A 17,527-nucleotide genomic window follows, 5' to 3' on the forward strand; every position below is an offset into this window, starting at 1 on the left:
TAATTGGCCATTAGCCTTTGTAAACCATTGAAAAACATTTAAGGTTTCATAAATATGCTAAAAATAAGCTAGATTTCCATTGATAGAAGTCAATGCAATGAACATATCTTTATAAGAATTTTATCAAACACCTTGGGGGCATAGTATAACCAAAAATAAATTCCATTACCATTAAACCATTGCCATGCAATTCTATTATCCAAAACCACCATTACTGCATAAAAAACATAATTAAAACCATAAGAAATTATAACAAAGCCTTTAACATCAAAACCCCCAAATCAATGATTGAAAACCAAAATCATGCAAAAGTAAAAACCATGAAATAAACCATATAACCATGCCTTTAATTTAAATTACAAGTAGGGAAGAAAATCATGCCTTAAATCAAGAAGATTGATTGAAATAATTCATCAAGATAATCTCCAAAGTAATCTCTTCCAAAACATCTCATAATCCTAAGTGTTTAAAAATTAGATAATAGGTTAAATAACCTCTTAAGTTTATTAGAAGTCATGGGTTCTTATTTGGGTAAGTAGAATAATATCCAAAATACCCCCACTTAAATCCCATAAAAATCCGATGCAGGGGTTACGACTGACCTCTTTACGAGTCATAACCTCCCTTACGGTTGATACCCACCTGATCGTAACCATGCCTCAACCATGGATCATATACTTTCTAGTATATAACTCATCCACCTAATTCATAACATCAGCATACGATCCATACCCATGATTTGTATCCCTGGAAGAACATAACAGTAGAAGGATCAAACACTTACTACCTTATGATTCACCTATATGACTCGTACCCATCTATACCACACTCACCCCTAAGTCATATCCATTGTAGTGATAAAAACCATCCCACCTATTAATAATGGTTAGCTAACGATATGATTTCACCACTCATACCCTAGATTACGGCTTATACCATGAGTCATAATGGGCTCAAAGAATGAGATTCTTGGAAATTTTCTAAGGGTCTAAACCTAGGATGCTATATTAAGTGAGGGAAATCTAGACATTTCCCCACTTAACCTAATAAGGCTCCATGACTTATATCCCTATTAGGAGGTTATTTGCCTTATTCTTTTATTCATTAACACTTAGAAACTTCTTTTAAACACTCTACAATTCTCTTTAAAGCTTTTAGGTAAAAAAAGACTATGGTTTCATCTTAAGGATTAATTTGGGGCTTATGTTGGTGATTTCTCTCATCATCTTCTTTGTTTAATGTATGTTCTCTTCCTTTATTGTTAGTTCCAACTAAAGGCACAATTTTATACGATGTTTTCATGGTTCATTATGGTATGGGTTTGGATTGTCAAATATAATTTGGAGATATTGGTTATAAATACTTGGTTATGGTTTTTACCATGTTTTATTTATGCTTTTATATGCTTTAATGATTGTTTTGGATAATTGGTTGCATGAGAATGGTTATTTTGTAATTGGCTTTGGTTTTGGAAATTCTATACCCCCAATATGTTTGATAAAATGCCTAGGGGAATGTTATCGCCACATTATTGGATTTTAATGGAACTTATGCATCGTTTAAACTTTGTAATGAAACCTTAAATGGCTACATAGTTTGGAATAGTTTAAGTAGAATGGTTTGGTGGTCATGGTTATGGTTAATTGAACTCCTTTTGGGGTACAATGGAATCTCTCAAGTAGACATAGTAAATGAAAAACTTGTGGGGTATATGGGACTCCCCCAAGTAACTTAATAATGGAATACTTGTAGGGTACATGGGACTCCCACAAGTTAACTTGGTAAATGGGTACATGGGAATCCCTTTACCTTAGAAGGTTTGGAAAAGGACAATACTTGTGAGTTATAGTCGATATGACAATACCACTACCCATAGCCTTAGGAAATAATAAATGGAATAATGGATTGGTTGGTTGGAAATGGTTTTAATTGGGCAATAATGATGGAGTGTGATAGCTAACCGTGAAAGTGCGAGTTCAATGAATGAACATTGGAAACTCATATTTGCCGACATGAGGGGTAGGGAATGGCGACCCTTTTATGATACTATGAGGTATGCGAGAATCTTCAGTATATTGTACATATGTATCATGGATGGTGAGGGTACTTAGGAATCCCTTATTTTTATGGTATGTCTGATTTATGCGGCTACATGCATTAGAGCTCGTTTAAAGGGTTACATTGGACCTATATAACCCGTGGCTAGTAAAGGACGGTTAGGCTTCACATTCCTAGGTTAATGATTTTAAATACATGCTAAACCCGGTTCTCTTTCCGAGCCTGGTTACATATATATATGTATGGTTTGTATGCATATGGTTGGATTACTTGGTTTTACTTATTGGCATTATTTTGTCCTTATCCCAAGTTCATGCTAGTGTTCACCCATTAATCCATATTTGGGAGGCTATATCCCCATGGAATGCAAGATCTACTCCTTTTCCGTAGCTATCAGACAATCAGGATCAACTACTGGATTGAAGTGGTAAGCTTTCATCTTTCTGGAAGGCTCCATTTTATGGATGTTATTTTGTACTTTGGTTTATTTATGGGTATTGGTTTTGAATATGGTTAGGGGTATGTCCCAACCAAATTTTGGTGTTCATTTGGTTAGAGGATTTTGTGAAACTACTATGGGTTGTATGGACGGGATCGGTATTGGTGTCAGCCTTAGCATTGGTATTAGCATAGGGGATGATACCAGAGCACTGAATATCTCACAATTCCATTCTCTTTTATTTTGCGATTATATATAATTGTTATAGAACTTATATGGTTGTGATTTGGCTATTGGTTAGGTTCAAACGGTTGGAGTTGGTTGGGTCGGTCTTCGTTATATAGCTATCCTAGAGTTTTGTAAATTGTTTAGTTATGCTATCTTGTTATATGCTCAAAATTTAGTCAACTCAGGGAAGGCAGCTGGAGGTTGGGTTGGCTAATGGTGGTAGTCTTTGATCCGGTCAAACTTGAGGACACCAATTACAACAAGTCCCGGGGTTGGGTCATGTCAATAACCCACTAGTAAGAAAGCCAAACCCATAGTTTGGAACGGCTATTCACGGACTAGCCGACTGGATCAAGGAAAGAATACAAAATAGATGAAGTATAAGATCAACTACATAATATAGTCTACAAAGCCTAGTGGTATTAATACAAGAGATTCTAATATACCAAGACTTCAAAATGAAATACCTAGGGAGTTACACTAATATAAATTTTCTCTGAATACAACATAGAGATTATTCTAGTACATAAGAGGGAGAAAAGTAATGCTTCGAGTGTCAGGAGCTCATTTTAAGTCTCATAACCAAGGCTTCTCAACACGATGCACACATCAACAATGATAACTTGTACTATGATCTATACGCTACAAAAGTATAGTATGAGTACCAAACATATGGTACTTAGTAAGCAACTGTTGACTAAGTTCTAAAGATAAAGCATATATGCATAACATATAAACAAAATCACAAAATACTCCCGAATGTTAGCAACTACATAAGACAACCAATGAGATAATAAGGATAAACTATCCTATTCATGTCTAAGAGACTAACATAGCAAGGCTAAGAAAATAGTAATGATGCAATATGTTATTCCAACCATACTTAGGAACCTTAATTCACTACCATATGTCACTATAAAATATACAAAGTAAGAGCAGAAGGAAGATATATATAAGTAAATAAGGCAAAAAAATAACTATACAATATGAATAGATGATAGGAAGGGATATATGGTAACACCATAGCTATATATATCTTAGTATGCATATGTACATATATAAACAAGGTCTACTTGAAGCATAACCTAAAACATCAGACTAACTATTAACACCTCATAATTACAACATGAGCTAGTGCTAGAATACAAAGGGTTCTAATCTGTATATCAAATCATCAGATGATCATGCATAATAATATAATTGTAAGATAGAAAAGGACAAAATCATACCTCAAGTCTTGATGTTGAATCAATGACCAAGTTACCATTAACTATAAATAATAATGATCATAACAATATCAATAACAATGCGAGTAACCAGCTAGTCTGAATAACCAAATCCCTAGCCAAGCCTATCATCTACCTCTATCGCCCCAGGCTCAGAAGGTTTAATCAACATAAAACACATCAAAAGGCATAGTTGTCACCCATACCTATTCAACCCCCTTATATGGGCTGATAGATAAAGGTACAAACTGGTGATAGACGATGCTCATGCAAAATAAATGCAATTGAATTCATATAATGATTAATAATCAAAATCAAACTAGTTAATATGTATAAGTAGTATTTGGAATTGAACCACTTATAATATAATCAAAGCTCAAAATTAAATAGGTCATAAATACCATCAAGACTCAGAATTGAACTGATCATAATATCATCAAGACTCAAAATTAAACCAGTCATAAATATCATCAAGAATTAAATTTGAACTAATCATAATATAATCAATGCCCTCAATATAATCAACATTATCTACATCACCAATAAATAAACATATAACATCAATATTAAAGTCTGTCATCAGGTTTTAAAAAAATTCATATCATCTATACCATCCCTCCTCAACACCATACCAGAGAGATGTGTATATTGATAAGTAATAATTTAATGATTTTAAGTCATGAATAAAAGAGTATAAATATATATATATCCATTTCCCGAGGTAAACTTCAAGATTAAATTATTATAAAAGTGTAAAAAAAGTTGAAATTTTCCATGACTGGGGTAAATAGTACTATCAAAGTCATGGCTAAAATATGCTTTGGTCAAATCCTTAAACAGTCATTATTAATCTCTATACACAAAGATTATTCATTAAGATATACAATTATTATGAAGGAATCCATTTATAAGGTGGAAAATGGATTTTAACCCTTATTTAGTGACAACAATAACCAAATTATAATCTAATTGGAAATGTATCAATCACCGATGCAATGATCATGAATCTACCGAATCAATGCATACCATCACCAGTATTCAATTAATAGAACCATAAGTATTAATATATCAATAAGCTACCATCACAACCTTTATAGAGATCATTTCCCAAATATCCAACCAATATCATAACATGAACTTTGGCCCAATAATGTGCCTGGAATAATTATAATATCATAATCACGGATTTCATCCCACATACATATCCGAAAAAACCCATATCAATAATTATGTATATAAATTATCTCATCTCTATAAGCAATAGCTTACTTATGAAGCATAACATATCTATAAGCATCTCATGTCTATAGGACATATATCATAACTATGTCTATGCCTATATTACCAAGTATGGCAATGGACCAAATCATAAGTCAAGTTTGGAATGACATATCATAACTACAAGCCATAAGTCATAATTTGAGGAAAGCCATAATAATGAACCAAGTTGTAAAGGTAACATTATTTTAAAGGATCAATAGTTTCGACTATGCTAACATCAACAACTAAGTACATAAGGGCTAATATAAGTCTTAGCCTAAATGGGTTCGGAGAACCCATTTCTAATCCTCACTTTCCATATTTAAGCAATTTATATCCCCATCTAGGCAAAGATATCTAGTTTAACTTCTAGATATCAAGTAAGCCATAACCAATCCTTAGATAAGAATTACGCCTAGGACATGAGTAATTAAGTTATCTCCAACTAAACAATGGTTTTAAGATCACCACAATAGCCCAAATAGGGTTAAATATACTAATCAAGATTTTAATGCTTAAACCACATCCCAAAACTAGTATTATATCATGTCCATACTAAAATTGGTTTAATATAGGGGAAAGGTAAAAAGATTCTCAAAGGCTAAGAAGAATTTCACCTTATGGGTCAAAAATCCTCATCTAATACCCGATGCTTCAATAATTAAGACTAAGTCATTCTACCCACGCTATCAAAATTATAATCTACTCTTCAATACAAGAATAATGATACCCACATTGCACCATTGTGCTTTGGGTCATGACACCAAAACCCCCAAGTGAGCACCACTTATAGAAATAATATTTTCTAGGACAAACCAATATGATATCAATCTCTAGGAATTATAAACCTAAAAAATGAGTGAAAACCAAGCCAAGTTTGGATTGAAATCAAGCCCTAAAGGATTTGGGGTATGTGTCAAAATTTCAAGAAATTCAAGCATGAATTTGAAGGATTCATACCTTAAATCTGAATTTATTCGCAAAAATATATGTTAATAAATCTCCCAATTCACCCAAGAATTAATTTTAATTTAGCACACTATTTTAGGATTTTTGGCTCTTAAAAATGACTGAGAAATGGCCAAAATATGGCCTAAGGGGTCTTTTTATATCCATACCAGGTATCTAAGTGTGGAAATAACACAAACAAGTGTGAGATTGTGCTACTTGGCTATAGGAGAAGGTATGGAAATTGACATACTCCTTGTCGTGATTGCACTACTTGCTGTCAGCACTTGGAAATTTTCCATGTTTTCGCCAATGCCTTGAAATTTATTCAAAATTCTATATAAGTAAATAAACTATGTAACCATACTAAATTAAACATTTCAAACGTGATGGAAAATTTAGATTTTTCATTTGAGATCGTTTCGATAAAATATGGGTCCCATACCGATTTTTCCTATTTTCCAACTTAAATGAGGTTGGATGCATCGGGAACCAAACCAAAGGTCTACCTAGCCTAAAATCAATACACTAGAGCTTTTAGTTTAGTTAGAATTCGTATATGGTATTGTTTTATTGAAGTTTTCATCCAATGAGCATTTGGAATCACCGAAGACTTCTAAATAAGAAATTGGCTCTAAAAACCAAATGATTGTCCAATAACAAAACTGTCAGTTACAAGAAGTCATAAATGACTTGGGGAAGCTATGGAAAATCTCCAATGGCAAAAATAAGAGAAAATATGAAAAATGACTTGGAGGTTCATTACATTTGCTCAATTTTAAATTTGATGCCTTATAATGGCAATTTAGAGGTTATGATAGATTTAGAGTGTGAATGCTTGTCCATCTTTAGGTTTTGTTGGGATATTTAAGATTCATCTTCAGAATTAGTGTCGATAATTTTTCTTGGGGTTGTAGAGCTTGGGTGCAACCTTTCTTTTTTGATTTGTCTTAACTGGGAGTTCATCTATTGGCTGGATAGGCCTATCCATTGCCTACCTTTTAGGTCTTCCTTAGTTTAGATGGATTATAAGTGATAGTTGTTCAGATAATAGTCCATTGGCATGGTATTGGTTCATTCATCTTTGACCTTAGGCTTCAACTTTTATTGGGATTTTTGGATAATTTACTCAACAAGAGTAGTATGCTAGAGTTGGATTCATCATGGATTTATTCAAAACTTATGGTACATCCTTGGAAAGGATTATTTTATTTTAAGTTTGTACGCTTCATACTTTTAGCTTTTATTTTTTAGGATCATCCAGATCGTTGTAGCATTGTCATAGATTGTAGACCTTGATTTTCTCCATTTGTGTGCCCAGGTAGTGCCTTATGGGCATATTCTCATTCTTAATTTTATGAATTCTTAGTAGATTAGCTTTTGTTCTTTGGGTTTACGATGATGGGATTGTGCGAACATGACTCGGATGATTCCCTTCTGAGTTTGAAGTGGATAGCAGCTTTGGAAGGGCAAAAGAAGGTTATATTTGGATTTGGAGTTGTTTTTATGCCCTATGCCTCAGTTTGACTTTAGATTATATAAGTCTTCACTTGATTGTGCTAGTATCGTGTCGTATTAGTGTGTCGTAGTTTATATTTGGGTGCATCAATCTTTCTCAGTTCAATCAAAGGCTAGTTAGTTGTTGAGGTTGAGTTTTGGCTATTGGAGAGTGAAGTAACAAAGTTGGTTGGAAAAGAGATACATATGGAAAAATCCCAATACCTCACCCTTTGAGCTTTTATGTTCTATCTATCGAAGTCCTGTCATGGATGGAAGTATTTTTAGTAGTGGATATTATAATGACCCTCCAGGTCATTTCTTCAATTTGCATAAATTCCAGTATTTTGTTCTTTCTCGAAGTAGCTATAGGTTATTTATGACATTTCAAAATTGTTGATTCGATTATCAGATAGTTTGTTTGGATTTTAGGCTCATTTCCTAATTTTGGAGCTTTCATTGTTTAAGATTTGGTATCAGACCAAAACTCTTAGTAGATGAACTCAGATGAAAATTCCAACAGCACCATTATCTCCAGAATGTTGATTTTAGACTAGGAATTCCTTTGGTTCAGGTCTCGAGACTCCTGGATTCATTTTGGGCTATTGGGTGGACTATGTAAAAAATAAAACTGTAGGTGTGTTCCCCACACTACGTTGAAATGATTTTGGATGAAAGATTTAGAGGTTTCACTGAGCTTGGAATGTCAAATTTTGTATGGTAGCATATTTTTTTTGCACACACAAGGTTTCAAATGAATCCTAAAAACCAAGTCAAAGTTTATTTCAGATTTAGCAAAATTTGGTGCATGAGGTCATAGGTGAGACTACTTAAGCGATATAATGATCGCTGATGCAATCATCGCATATGCAACTATGTGTCGCTTAAGCGACACTTCCTAATTGATCATTGGTCGCATATGCAATGCTCAGTCTGCTTATGTAGGCATTATGTAAGCGATATAGGGTTCGCATATGTGAAAATCGACCCCTACTTCCAAATCTCATAAGTGATACTAGAGTTGCATAAGCTATAGGGTTGTTGCTTAATCTACCCCATCATTTATGCGACACCTGATGGATTTTAATAGCTCTCTTCTGCACTCAATTTTCTACCATTTCTTCCTCTATTCTTACACCAAATTAAGAACTCAAAGAGAGGATAAAGTAGGGAATCATCCAAATAAGTTAAGGTAAGCTAGACTAACTATTTTTGGTCATTTCTAATCAATTTCCCATTAATTTACATAATAATTCATGGTAAAATTCTTAGAAATCAGGGTTTAATTCTTAAACTTTAAGGGTTGACTTGAGATTCGATTTGTGCTAAACTTTTGAACACATATTTCTTGTTATTTGAGGGACCTCGTGACAGGTTCATTTTGGATTCGATTTGCAAAATTTGACTCAAAATTTGACACAACCTTAATATATCATATGGGTTTTATTTTACTTCTAATGATGTGTAGATTATGATTTTGATAGCTTGCTGGTATTTTGAGATCATGGAGTGAAGAAGAAAAATTATGGTTCGGCATCAACGTTGTTTTTTGTCTACTCTTATATGTTGCATGCTAATTAGGGATTTTAAGATTTGATTATGTCGAATACCGTGACTTAGCCTAGATTATGAGTTTGGGGATTAGATGGATGATTTGGCCCTTAAGGTGAAATACTTATTATACTTCTAAGATCCTATTACCCTAGATTGCTAGCATATTTATTGAGACTAATGGACCTTAAGTTTAATGTTTATTACTATACTCAGTGGATTGTGATGGTCTTTCCTAGATTATGGTGTTATGGTTACGTCGAATTTATAAATATATTATTGGGCCCAAGGTCGTGATTATAATATTAATTGGATTCCGAGAAGTGACTTATCCTTATTTAGGATGTGGTTTACCTTTAGATGCTTATTGTGATGGTTATAGTTATATTGTTTGGATAATGGTGATGGAATGCATCGATTTGGTACCTTCATGCTCGCTAAAATGGTAAATGGTACAATTCCAACTAAAATATTATTTTCTACCCTTTTTCCTAAAAAAAGATTTATTCGCACTTTTCTCTTTTAAAAAGAATTTCTTCATAATGAAAATCATACCATCTTAATGAATGACCTACGTAAATTGAGATTGAAAATGATAATTTAAAGAGTTGGTTGAGATCAACTCGATCCACGATTTTACTATTATTAGTTACCTCGATCGAGAGAGATTTTAACCCTTTCTACTTTTCTATGGTGATTTTGTCTCCGAGTTTACCCTAGTTAATAGATAATGAACTTACACTCTCTTAGCCATAGTCCGAGCCGTGCATTTATACATACAAACACACGCACACATATATATATAGTATTGGTTCTGGACTTGATTAAAATATTGATGATATGAGCACCAGTTTATGTCCACCAATTGATTCTTATAATATTGATGATATGAGCACCGATTCAAATTTGGTGATTGATGATGATATCAGTGATGTGAGGTTATACACTAGGTTACATATTGATCCTTAGATCAATTATGATATTATGGATTCTATTTGCATTCATCTTTGCATGCGCATTGCAAATTATCAACATGTTCTATATCTATCAACCTTATGAGGGATTGCTGGGTATAGGTATGAATGTTGATTAAACCTTTTGGGTGTATGTTCGTGCTGGTTATGAAGGCTTGGTTAGGTATTATTTGTTCGAACTAGCCCGTTAGACACATTGTTATAGTTATTATTATTATTATTATGGCTAGTTCATAGATGATTGATCATTGATCTGGTACTGAGATTCAATGTATCTTTCTAATTCCCTTCTCTTATGAATATTTTATTATGGATAATTATCTTATATTTAGATGTTTGGGTTAGAGATCTTGAATATGTTAGTACTAATTCTTACTATGATTAGGAGGCCTTAAGATGCTAGTATGACTACTCTAGGTTGTACATTGAGTTAATTTGTCATGTGTTTATCTATAGGTACATGTATATATATATAAATATACAGTTATGGTATTACCATATATTGCTCTCTTCCTTCATTGATTTTTGTTGTATATCTTTTCTTTGGCCCTATACACTTTTATATATATCTTTCTCCTACTCTTCATTCGTATATTATCTAGCAATATACGGTGTAATGCTTAGGTGTCAAAGTATGGTTAGCCAGGATAGTATATCCTTATTACCTCCTTAGCCTTACTATGTTAATTTCTTGGATATTTGGGTGTAGTTTACATTCTTGCTTGCATATTATGTATATTTTCATTATCTTTGGAGCTAGTCGATAGTTACCTACTAAGTACCACGTGTTTGGTACTCATACTACACTTTTGCAGCTTTTAGATCATTGTAAAGATCTGAATTTTGAGGAAATATATGAAATGCATATTTCTATGCAATTTGATGATTTTACTCTTTTTATAATTTTTTGTGGTATATTTGGGGGTATGGGGAGGATTGGCATGGTTCTCAATATATTTTGGTGCCATTAGTACGATATTATTTCTTTAGGTGTCTTTGAGAGCATTATCATGAAATTTTGTGGTTATATTTTGATCCATATGACAGATGGAAAAATGGACTATGCTAACAGATTTGAAATGTCGATTTTAGGGTGGTAACATATTTGGTGTTGATTTATGTCTCTTAAATCTCATTTCGACCCTCGATTTGAAAAGTTGTGATTTTAGATTTTGGCCATCAAGATTGTGAAATTGATGTTTTATTTAAATTATAATATCTCCATTGAGTACAAAGCATTGAATTTGATAGGGTTCTATAGTTTATTTGTATTCACAGGATTCTGGATAAATCTCGAGGGGCCCGTGAGACTTGGATTTAACCAAATCATCAGCTGGTGCACTTATTTTCTAGTACACCCATGATCATGAACTAAGTACCGTGATCATGATGGTCTGACAAAGGTGATGCCGCAATCACAACCTTTGTTCGTAATCGTGACAAATCCAACTATCAGGGTACTGCAATCACGACTTGAGGTCTACGATCACTGAACCTGGGTATATATATACTTGGTTTTACCTTTTTTTCACCATTTTTGAGATTTGGAGCTTAGGGTTTTGCATTTTTGAGCAACATTCTCCATTTCTATGCTTGGGTAAGCTCCATTACACCCATTTCAAACTAATTTTTCCATCTTTAAAATTAGATTCTTGTTTTAATTCCAATTTGAAAGTAGATATTGGGGATTTTGCCCCTAAGGCACAAAGTTATATTTCTTCACATTAAGACCCAGTTCAACACCTTTTCACTTGAATAATATTCCTCATCATATAATTACTAGTTTTCCCTCAATGTTAACTTCAAAAAAACTTTGGTTCTTGATTTTTAAATGGATATCAAAGATTTTACCCGATAAAGTTTAAAAATTATTTTTTCTTGTTTTAACTCTTGACCGCAACTCAAAACTAGGAAATATAGATGTCTTTGGCTTTCTTTTGATACGTAAATTCTATATTTTTATATTCTAGTTTATTTCATTTCCTTTCGTATGGAGTAGGGCTTCAGGATCAAAGTAAAGCAGATCAATTTTGGCATTTGAGGTAGGTTATGGCTTATCTTTTTAAGACTAGATTAGTAGTTAATTTAGATATAAAATGTATATAAGGGGATGGGAGCTAATAATGAATTTGGATATCTTAATGTTTTGAGCTCTTGTGGGGCCTATATGTGACATAATTATGGGTTTTGAGACATTATGTAATATGTGTGACTATATGAGGTCTTTTATGATGTTGATAGCCTTGTATACATGTGAATAAATATATCTTGTTAATGATAAAGCATGTTGTGGTAATGTTTGTTCATTATGATGTATTCATACTTTATTGGCATATGAAACATGTGGCAATTCATGGATGGTTGGAAATAATGAGTGTATATTGGCTCATATGGCACTGGAAGTATATTATTGTGGTAGGTTATGGACACACATCATGTGGTTGGTTGGGGAAATACACATTTCTATTGGTTGAGAGCATTACATCCTTATAGCATACTCATTCATAAAATATTAGTACCACCGTGTCAATAACTAATAAACACTGGCAATACCTTTTTAAAACCATCCCCGAGGGATATGCTGGGAAAGAGATATTATGACATCTTATAAAACCCTTCCCAAGGGTTGTGCTGAGGATGAGATATAATATATGGATTATATACAGGTTGACGAACCCCCTATAAGTCATATGCTGGGAAGCTTTATCATCGTAGGTGTATACAGAGACTGTGCAATGGGGTCAGAGGTTGTCTGATAACCTCATGCAGAATCATCATCATCATTCTTATAGCATTTACTTTATTATGTTTGTGATGTGATTGCATATGCTATTTTGACTTGTTCTCTATCTATTATTCTATATTGCCGTACTTATATGTAATGTTGTCATATATGTATTCTCCATTACTTTGCTTATACATGGTGTATGGTATGCTTGTATTCCTTGATGGTGCATGTTGTATTATATGTAGATATTATTGAACTGATAGTGCAAGCGGTGTGGGCTACCATTATGGGACATTTCCTAAATATAGGTGATATGCCCTTAGTGTGTATTTTGTATCTTTTATAATCTACTTTTCTCGGTTGGCCTACGATACCTAGTTAGTACAAGTGGACCATACTCATTCCTACTGCGCCCTTTCGGTGCAGGTCCTAGTTTTAGTGTGCCCCAACTTGGTTGATTCAAGCGACTATTGGCGATTTTAAGGTAGTGGTTGATTTTAGGAATCCAAATTTTACTCCTATCTTATCTATATTAGATTATGTCATTATTTTATTTTCGAGATAGAGTTGTATCCTATTTTGGTTGTCCTCATATTGGATTCTCAAATTATATTAGTAGTTCTTACATAAATGAATCAGGTTTTAGGAATATATGTTATTTCTTTTTTTTTTTTGCATTTTGTGATGTTTTAGTATTCAGCTTCATTCTAGAAGCTTACCTCGGGGTTATTATTGTCTTTTCCACCTCACATATCAATTTGGGTGATAGGATTGCTTGTTAAGTTTCGCTGTGACAAGTGAAAAGTGTAATAATGACCCTTGTTTTTAGGTCGAGACAAATTGGTATCGGAGCATCTAGGTTTATTGGTCTCAATAGTGTAAAAATTACATGTCTAATAGCGTTTCATAGATCGATATATAGACGTCCATATCTATCTTTGAGAGGCTATAGGATGTCTTTAGGAAACTTTCCTTATTTTATTCCTCATCATGAAAATTTCTTTTAATACCTTTTATTTTGAATTATGTTTTACTCATTCTACAAAGATGATGTTGACTAGGTCCCACAAGACTAGAGATGTAAATCTTTTACCCTAAGGGCAAGCCTTGAGTCATGGATGGACTGCAGAAAGTGGTAGAGCTCATAGATCATCCCTATCTGGGAGAATGCTAGAAGACTCTTTCCTAATCCTCAGGTTGAGCATGTTGGGGGTGCAGGTTCAACTCAACTTCCCTAGATTTTTTCTGCCCCAATCTTGGAGGGGTTATTGGTGCATTTGTTGACCCGATTAGAGGGTTCTCCTTTGGTTATGCCAAGTGTTACTCCAATTTTATGTGTGAATCCTTCAGTTGCATCTACTTTTGTTTTGGGTACTGCTCAGACCTCGAGTACTATTTTCCTATCAATGTGAGATATCTGAATATGGTGTTCATCTTTTATCTATATCACCCTCAAATGGGATCCCATCCTGCCAGATTTACCATGACTCCTCTTGCTATGAGTAAAGTTATATCTTCTGAGGATCAAAAGAGGTTTGAGATATTTACTCATTTAGGTCCCCTAGATTTAGTGGTGTGGAGGATGAAGATTCCTATGAGTTCCTAATTGGTTATCGAGAGAAGTTGCATAATTTAGATTCACTTGTCGCATAGAGTTGCTTATACTACTTACATATTGAGAGATACTTCTAAAAATTGGTGGAGGTCGCTTGTTGGTTGTAGACCTCTTGATTCTCCTAAGATGATATGGGTTCAGTTTGTTGGTGCCTTTTTAGAGAGATTTGTTCCTTATAGTCCGAGGAATCAGATAAGAGATGAGTTTGATTGCCTGGAGCTGGGCTCCATGACTATTGCGGAGTATGAGGCAAACTTTTATGCCTTGTCCCTATATTTTTATGGTAGTATTTCCTCTAAGTATGAGAAGAATTTGAAGTCTCTAAGGTATTAAATATTTCCCTTCAGTTGGCCATATCTCAGATAGTTGTATTTGGAGCATCCTTTTGCAGTATAGTGAGTCATGCTAAGATGACAGAGGGTATTCTACAAGCATCTTAGGGAGTGCTATGAAGGTGAACCATTTTAACGAGTTCAGGGGTTAGGTTTCTTGAGGTAGAGATTTCAGAGGTTATTATATGTATCATAGTACATTAGTGCCGGCAGCTTTGCAAAGTTTGGGTGGTGGATCTTCTATTTCAGCAATTTAGGGTGACCATTTAGGCCTAGTGGTACCTTCTTTTGTTGAGTTAGGCCATAAAAGTTGCTTTGTGTGAGATGAAACTAGCTATTTGGCCAAGGATTATATCCGCTACATGATTAAAGCTACTCCTATTTTAGCTATAAGAGGTAGGAGTTCTATAGGGGTGAGGGGTAGAGATAGTAAATCCTGTGCTGGTGGTCATGGGGCTACTCAGCTAGTTGGGTGTCGTGGATAGTGCTACGCTATACCAACTAGACCAGAGGCAGAGGCTTCTGGTACTATGATCATAGGTATCATCCTTATTTGTTTTATATCTAAAACTATGTTATTTGATCCAGATCAATTTTTTCCTATGTGTTAGCATATTTTTCTCTGGTTTTTTGATTTTTTTACTAAGCCTCTTGCATGCATAATCATGTGTCTACCCCAATAAGAGATTTTTTAATGGTGGATTTGGTGTACCGATCCTGTGTTATGATTTTTTCTAGGCGTGAGACTTAGGTAGACTTGCTTATACTAGATATGATTGGTTTTGATATTATCTTGGGTATGGATTGTTGGCTTCTTATCATATTGTCCTAGATTATTTTGCTAAGACCGTGGCTTTAGCTTCACTAGGTGTGCAAAGGATTTCTTGGAAGGGTGCACTTCATTCAGGTCCTAAGAGGGTTATATCCTATTTTGAGGATCTTTGTCTGGTTGAGAGGGGATTTTTTTCTTACTTGGATTATATTCATGATATTAGTGTTGTTTTACATCCTTATTTGGATTCTTTTTGTGTTGTTCATGAGTTCATAGAGGTGTTCCCTACGAATTTGCCTAGTATGCCTCTGTATTATGATATTGATTTTTTCATAGATGTTGAGGTGGGCACCATGCTTATTTCTATTCCTCCTTATAAGATGGCCCCATCTGGGTTAAAAGAATTAAAGGATCAGTTGTAGGAGTTGTTGGATAAAGGATTTATCCAACCTAATGTATGACCTTAGGGTATGCCTATCTTATTTATGAAGAAGAAAGATGGATCTAGGCATATGTGTATTAATTATCAGTAGTTGAACAAGTTGACAATTAAGAATAAGTATCCTCTTCCTCATATTGATGATTTATTTGATCAGCTTCAGGGGGCCACAGTGTTTTCAAAGATTAATTTGACATTCAAGTACAACCAATTGAGGATTAGAGATTTGGATATTCTAAAGATTGCATTTCAGACTCGATATGGTCATTATGAGTTTTTTGTTATGTCCTTTGGATTGACCAATGCCCATGCTATATTCATTGAGTTAATGAACCAGGTGTTTCAATCATATCTCAATTCTTTTGTCATTGAATTTATAGATGATATCTTTATTTATTCCAAGAGTGAGACTGAGCATAAGGAGCATTTGTGGATTGTACTTTAGAGATTAAAAGATGAGAAGTTATACGTGGAGTTCTCTAAGCTCAAGTTTTGGTTAGAGTCTCTTTCTTTCTTGAGTCATGTGGTGACTAAGAAGGGTATTATGGATGATCTAGAAAAGGTTATAGCAGTTTATGATTGGCATATACCTACTTCACCTACTGTGATTTAGAGTTTTGTTGGTTTAGCAGGTTATTATCGGCATTTTGTTGAGGGCTTCTCATTTATTTCAGCTCTATTGACTAAGTTGACTCAAAAAACGTTTGTTTTTAGTATTTAGATACTTGTGAGATGAGCTTTTCATATCTTAATGATTTGTTGACTTCAACTTCTATTTTGACTTTGCCTATGGAGGGCGTGGGTTTCATTGTGTTTTGTGATCCTTCAAGTATTGGATTGGGTATTGTGCTAAAGCAGGAGGGCAAACTAATTACTTATGCATCTTGTCAGTTGAAGCCTTATGAGAGAAATTATCCTACTAATGATTTAGAGTTGTGCATCGTTGTGTTTGTTTTGAATCTGTGGAGGTACAACTTGTATGGAGTCTATTTTGAGATCTTCTCACATAATCATAGCCTCCAGTACTTCTTCACCTAGCAAGATCTTAATATAAGGCAACATCGTTGTCTTGAGTTGCTCAAGGATTATGACATGACTATTTTTTGTCATCCAGGTAAGGCTAATATAGTTGTTGATGCCTTGACATATAAGTCACTAGAAAGAGTATCTTGGTGCATCTTTTACCCAAGAGATGCCTTTGACCTTAGAGGTTCAATTTTTAACTAACTAGATGGTTAGGCTTGATATTTTTATACTTGCGTGTGTTTTGACAATTGTGAAAGGTAAGTCTTCTTTGATGGAGCAGATTTGAGCTTATTAGTGTGATTATGTGGGATTGAGATTGATTTGAGATAAGGTTTTGAGTGATGCGGCTAACGAATCCTCACTTTATTTAGATGGAGTTTTGACAATTAGGGTTCGAGTTTGTATGCTGAGAGTAGGTGATTAGATTAGATTGA

The sequence above is a fragment of the Capsicum annuum genome, chromosome 11 (assembly GCF_002878395.1).
Source record: "Capsicum annuum cultivar UCD-10X-F1 chromosome 11, UCD10Xv1.1, whole genome shotgun sequence".
In the NCBI taxonomy this organism is placed as follows: domain Eukaryota; kingdom Viridiplantae; phylum Streptophyta; class Magnoliopsida; order Solanales; family Solanaceae; genus Capsicum; species Capsicum annuum.